Source organism: Haliaeetus leucocephalus, unplaced genomic scaffold (assembly GCF_000737465.1).
Source record: "Haliaeetus leucocephalus isolate CR32 unplaced genomic scaffold, Haliaeetus_leucocephalus-4.0 Scaffold556, whole genome shotgun sequence".
In the NCBI taxonomy this organism is placed as follows: domain Eukaryota; kingdom Metazoa; phylum Chordata; class Aves; order Accipitriformes; family Accipitridae; genus Haliaeetus; species Haliaeetus leucocephalus.
This window is the reverse complement of record NW_010972992.1, coordinates 4852649-4858648: the sequence shown is the minus strand read 5'-3', so window position 1 is coordinate 4858648 and position 6000 is coordinate 4852649. Positions and strand designations below refer to the sequence as shown.

Below are 6000 nucleotides of genomic sequence, written 5' to 3'. Positions count from 1 at the left end.
AAAAAACCCCAACAAGCGCCAGGCTGGGGTGAGGCCAAGCTTTTCTGAGCCGCCTGAGCAGCTCGAAGGCGCTTGCGAAGGCCGGGTGGTTCGGGCACCGTCTGGCGTTTGCTGCGGGGCCGCATGTGAGCGGGGAAGGCCCCGTCCCTGGGGAGCGCTGGTGGCAGCGGGGCACGGTCAGAGTGGCGGGGGCCGAAGCGCTGGGGCTGACGGGGCACCCCTTGCTCAAAGCGAGCATCGGGGCCTGAAGAGCCGCCCAGCGTTTGCGAGGCTCCTGGAGCTGCGGTTGGGATGCCGTGAGATGGGCGGCTGCCAGAGGCCAGCTGGCGTAGCTGCGTGTGGATCTGAAAAGCAAACACTGATAATGTCAGCGTGGAGATCTTCAACTCGTTAAGGAAGTCGGGTTGTTTGTTCAGTGTCTGTGGTTACAGTGGTGGTCTCTGGAGCACACCTTACGAGGCCTAATTAGGATGTCTGGGTTTTTTACTACATAAACCTATGCTAATACAATGGGATCTTATATAATCCCGTACCTGAAGTACCTAAACTGTTGTTAGGAGAAGAGGTTAATCTCGCTGTAGCCTTGTGCTGAAGTATGCCGTCTGTTCTCCTCGCTACCCGACTGAGAAGCGGGTGGTCAGCGTGGCTGGTGACTGGTGGTGGCCATGCCTGATTAGAAACCTATGAATTGTCTGAGCCGTTGCTCAAGATAAGGAAGTTTACAAAATGATTGTAAAAATGGGAGTTGCTACCTTGGAGAAAGATCAGCTCTTTTTTTCCTGATAGCGATGCAGGATGAATTTATGAACCTTTTGTCCTAGAAGCAGTCTTTGCTTTTCCCACCCTTCTAATGTCTGATTTTTACGCCAGATTCTGCAATTGCAGAGCACCATAGTGTAGGCAGCCTAATCTCGCTGGGTGCAAGTTGACTGCTAAATGACCAGCACCAAACTCTGTGGAGTTTCCAGTGGCTTGCAGTAAAAGAGATCTGGCTATAGGATGGATGGGTTTAAAGTGGCTATCCCAGCCGACGAGGAAGGAGACTTCTGTGGTGAGTTGATAAGGGATCTCCTGGGAATGTGATGGAGCTGTGCTGCTGTTTACAAAGTGAATGGTGGTGCCGAGAAGCGCTTCACTGGCTTGTGGAGGAGCGTCTTCCCTGACCAACCAGTGGCTACTGCGCCTGTCTCCTCCCTGCTCTGTCAATATGCTTGGCCACTGGCCCTGTCGTGGCTCTCAGTAGTTGCGATGACGGATGCATAAAGCAGCAATTTATTCTTCTCTCCCCCGCCCCTTGAAGACAAGGGATGAACTTCAGCAGTGTACTCCTCTGGGGGGCATTGTATTGTTGCAGTACATCAGCAGCAGGCTTTTGCAGCCTCTCTCCTCTGCTGTAGGGGTTACTGAAGTGCACTATAATGTGGTTGGAGTTTGTAAACTTATGTTGGATACTTCTGAGATGTGGGTTTGTGTTCTGGGAACTGGCTAGCTGATATGTGCTGCATTTGCGTGGAGTCAGTTCACCGCTGCGAGATCCTGGATGTGGAAAATGTGCTCTGCTTGTTGCTCTCCTATGTCTGTCTTTCCCTGGTCCCCTACATTTCCTCTCCTCAGAAAAAGTGAAAGCAGTCTGCAAGGGCTGCTTGTCTTGTCAAGTCTGTCTTGCGAAGGCTAATTAAGAATTCATGAAGTTACCGGAATTAAAAATCTGTAGCTAGTGAGCCAGTCAGGACACTGTGTATGCCAGGCTTTGTGAATGAGCGCAGACTGTGCTGACAGTTAATCTTCCAAGTCACAATGTACTCTTTGAAGAATGTAAGATGTGGAAGGGAGTATGCTCTGTGGCTGTTTGAGGTTTATGTCTCAGTCAAATTTTGTGGCTGGTGCCGCTGAATACCCTGGAATTGGCACCTGATAGGCTAGCTCTGATAGGCCAGTGCAGGTTGCGCTTATAGTTTTGGGCTGTAGTACACATGTACTGACTGAGTCTGGAGTTGCCGAGGGCTTGTGTTGACAAGGGGAGTGAGGATTAACTGGTGTTGGCAGCGAGTATCAATGAGATGACCTCAGCTGGGCTGTGCTTATCTTTGTGTCCTGTGGAAGGAGGCTTGTACATGTACTAACTAGTGGAGTGATGGAGTATTATAGCAGTGGAGAAACAGCTTACTAGACCTGCATGGATTATACTAACAAGCTCTGTTTTGGTATGAGTTTCCCTAACCTTGATTCTACTGAAGGCTGGTGCATGTGGCTGACTGAAATTGCTGTCCTGCTCCTTTATGTTTGCAGGCATGTGATGTGACTTAGCAAGTTAAGCTGCTGGTAGAAGATACAAGTTAGATACTAGTTGCTTCCAGACAAAGCTATGAAATGCCTGCAGAATAAAAGTGACTAAGTGTCTGAGAACCAAGGTTGCCAAACTGCAGTCGCTGGACTGCTTTGCTGGTGGCCGTCACAGAATGGGTTGATGTCAAGGTGTTGACTCACTTCCAGTTACTACACTGATCTGAGCAACAAAAAAAATCTTCACTGGGAGTACCTGCTAGAGCTGCCACTGTTTCAATAAATAATTGCTGGGGGAAGGGGGGCATGTGCGAGTGCAGTTGTCCTTAGCGAAGATGGGATATGTGCTACAGGAGATGGCCAAACACGCTCTACTGATCGTGAGAAAACCTAGCTTACAAGTGCTAGTTTCCAAGCTCATGGTGGGGAACAAGTGCCACTGTTAACTGTGTTTCCCCAGGGACTGACTACTAAAGCAGTGTCACCTCTTCAAAAAAAGAAGTTGGGAAGGGGTTATTCATAGATTCCCTTTTAACTCTGTGCTGCTCTACCCTCATAGGTAATGCTTTGGAAGCTCCTGGGCTAAAGTAAATTGATCTGTGCATTGATCAGGAAATTCTCTTCCAGGTGATCATACTTTGGGTGAAGTAGTATCAAGCCTAGGAAGAATATATAATGGATCTGTCCTGGAAAGATCCAGCAGTCTTCTTGGGCAACTGAGTATGATAGGAGACTGAGGAAACTCGCTCTTGTGCATGGCAGGATGACTTCCTGGAGGAATTACAGTGAGTTGTAGAAATCATATATAATGTATAAATGTCATGATGAGTGTGACTGAGATGCAACCTTGTCTTACACGTGGGAGGAGAGAAGTGCAAACCAAGTTGTCTGAAGGATATGCTACTGGAAAGTAGAATGTCTGGTTTGGTGCATACCGTTGGGAGAAATCGTATGATGTTGTTGTATGTCTGCTTATGCTTGCCTCACAGCTGAGAGGTCAGGAACAATCTGTTACCTACCCTGATCCTTCCACCAAAGGACAGATTGAAACACTTAGCTGTTTGTGCAGAGACACAGCGGAAGCTTCACATAGACGTCATAAGGAAAAAGTTTGAGAGCAAGAGAATGGAAGTCTGTCAGTCTAGCTCTTTCCCTGACTTTCTTTTGTCCTAGTTATCTTCCCTGATAAATGTGCAACTGTGTAGTAGATGCTCAAACACATGTGTTGCCATTGTTGTTAGGTATATGTTTGTTGGGCAATTCTTCCCCGACTTAGTTGCAGGAATTGACATTCTTCATGGCAGTGAAATCTTCCTTCTGTTTAGTGATTGGAATAACTGACCAAGTACCAAAGTGCTAACAAATCCCTATGTGTCTTTCTTCATAGGCAACGCTTGACTTCCCTCCCTTGCAGTCAGTCCAGCAGGATGCTTCTTTTCCTTCTTGAAATATGAAGGTTTCCTCATGTCAACCAAAATGTTTGTTGCAAATGCATCCGATTACAGGGGGATTTAAAAGCCAGCAACCTTCTAATAGTGACTTCTTAGCTACTCTTTAGATAATCTGTCATTGTCTGCCTGAAACAGGGATACAATGCGATCTCGAAGCAAACCTGTCTGAGCTCTGGAAGCAGGCTGTGCTAATGTGGTTTTGATCCTGAAGAGGCTCAGGAGTTACTGATATGCCAGAGTTGCCCATCTGGAAAGAGTGTGTGACTAAGGAGTGTTTTTATACAGCAAACACGATTTAAATCTTCATTCTGGGTGTTAATTGGGTATGGGAGCTGCTTTCTTCTGTAGCTGTGGGGTGGCACAAGCTGACTCAACTCTGGGCAGTGTTTAAGGGGAGGAAATATAGCAGACTTTCCCTAGCAAAATAGATTTGGTGTGAGCTGGATGCGATATTGAGGTCCAGCCCGCAGCATGTAAAGGCAGTGAGTAAGGGTACTGACGGAACAGTCAGTTGAACCATGAATAATGTCTTACTGTTGAGCTGAAACTGAGTAAAACTTACTGTCCCAGCCCAATGGGCTGCCTGGGTACTGCAGGCTGCTTTTGCAGAGGCCCCTCTTTGGAAAGAGTACAGAGGGAAGAACAATTTCTTAGAGTGTTAACTTAGCATACGTTTGAGCTCTGGGCCTGGACCACTGGGATGAGCAGATGCAAGCGCTGGCTAGCGAGACGGGTGCTTGGTGCTATCTCACGACTGCTGGGGACAGTTCTTGTCACGTGTTGTCATGCTTGGGATTGGGCTTAAGGTCCAGAGCCTTCCAGGCCAGCTGGTGCTCATGGCAATCTAACAGTGTTATGTGTGCCCCAGGGAGTGTGGTTTAGAGGGATGAGTGTAGGGCTGCAAGCCAGGGACAGCTGTGGGCTAATCCTTTCTATACATCTGACTTGATGTGTGGCCTTGCTTTAATCACTCAACATTTTGCTTTAGGGTTTTTAAAAAGGGAGAAAATAAAGCTAACTCTTTTCTTGCCTGATCACCTTTGGCAGGGATGGATACTAATAGCAGGTTTTACTTAATGGGCTCTACCCTGTGGCTCATCAAAGCAGTTGGAATAGTAAAGACTTCCGATGCAGGGATTTCTGGCAGTGGGCTGGAAAAGGTGGGAAATGTCTTTTCTGTCCACTGTGTGGAAGCGCCACAGCTAGGAGTGGGGGTTTAGCATGCCATTGACTTTCTAGTGTTTCATTCACGTGGTAGAAGTCTTGCCATCCTCCCTTCTGGTTTTGTGTTGTGCTTAAGCAGCATCGAACTTGAGCTTCAAAGATTTTTGGATTAACATCTTTTTCTGATCTTAGAGAAACAGCCACCTGCCCTTGCCTTACTTTTTTCCTTGAGCCTGGAGAGACTTGTCCTATGGCTGTGCTAGTTTTTTCTCTTCCAGAACATGGGAAGACAGGCTTTAAACTGAAGTAGGGCTGCTACTGTATAATAGTAAGGCTTTTAACCTGCAAAACTTTGCCTGGGAGGAGAAAGCTTTTTACTTAAAAAACAAAACCCAAAAAGCAAACCAAAAAAACCCAAACCAAAAACCACCACCATCTGCCTGATTTCAAAGTGAGAGCCACAACTTTTGTCTTGAGAGCTTTGGGGCAAAAGGTGGTAGTGTCTGCATGGAGTTACCAAACATGGGCTTTTTCTTTTAGCCTGGGAGGGGAGTTTGATGAAGCTTGTAAGTCAGAGCAGCTGTGTAGATGTTGGTTTCAAACTGCTTTCTTTGGATAGCTGGTATGTTATCAAGTCAGGAATCTCTCCTGAGGAGATCCCAGATGGGGCCTTGACACCATAAATGTACAAAGGCACTCAGTTGCACAAAAACTGCAGAAACAACTTAGTTCTAAAGAACATGAGCCGCAGATGGTAAACAGCCAAGAAAAGCAAGCAAGGGGTAAGGCCAAGCCGTTCTCTACATGAGAAGGCTACATTGGTCTCAAATGTTTAGAAATTCTTAGTTTAAACTTTTGAGAACTTCACTGAGGATAACTTCTGGTTCGAATGGCCTTTTGGAAGTTAAACTCTACATTGAGTAGAGATGTGAAAAAAGCCTGGATTCCAACTACAGCGTTCGGAGTCTTGAAGGAAGTCCTGGAGTTTGCCAAAGTGCAGTTCTTGCCTAGATACCCTAATTCATTTTCATACAGTTTTTCAGGATCCCTGGGTCTGTAGTGGTGTAGCCTAGTGAGCTGTGCTGCATGGAGAGAAGCATTG

The 6000-nt window shown here is 46.8% G+C and overlaps 1 protein-coding gene across 2 annotated transcripts in view; it reads left to right on the top strand.

The window, feature by feature from the left end:
* Window positions 1-6000, top strand: part of SPSB1 (splA/ryanodine receptor domain and SOCS box containing 1) — a 39026-nt gene that overhangs the window by 420 nt on the left and 32606 nt on the right. Inside the window, exon 1 of one of the 2 annotated variants that reach the window (XM_010577366.1) lies at window positions 2942-3068. The exons of the other annotated variant lie outside the window; for it this stretch is intronic. The gene's annotated coding sequence lies outside the window, so the exon portion shown is untranslated. Of the gene's footprint in view, window positions 1-2941; window positions 3069-6000 lie in introns of those variants that run through there. 2 annotated transcript variants of the gene reach the window in all.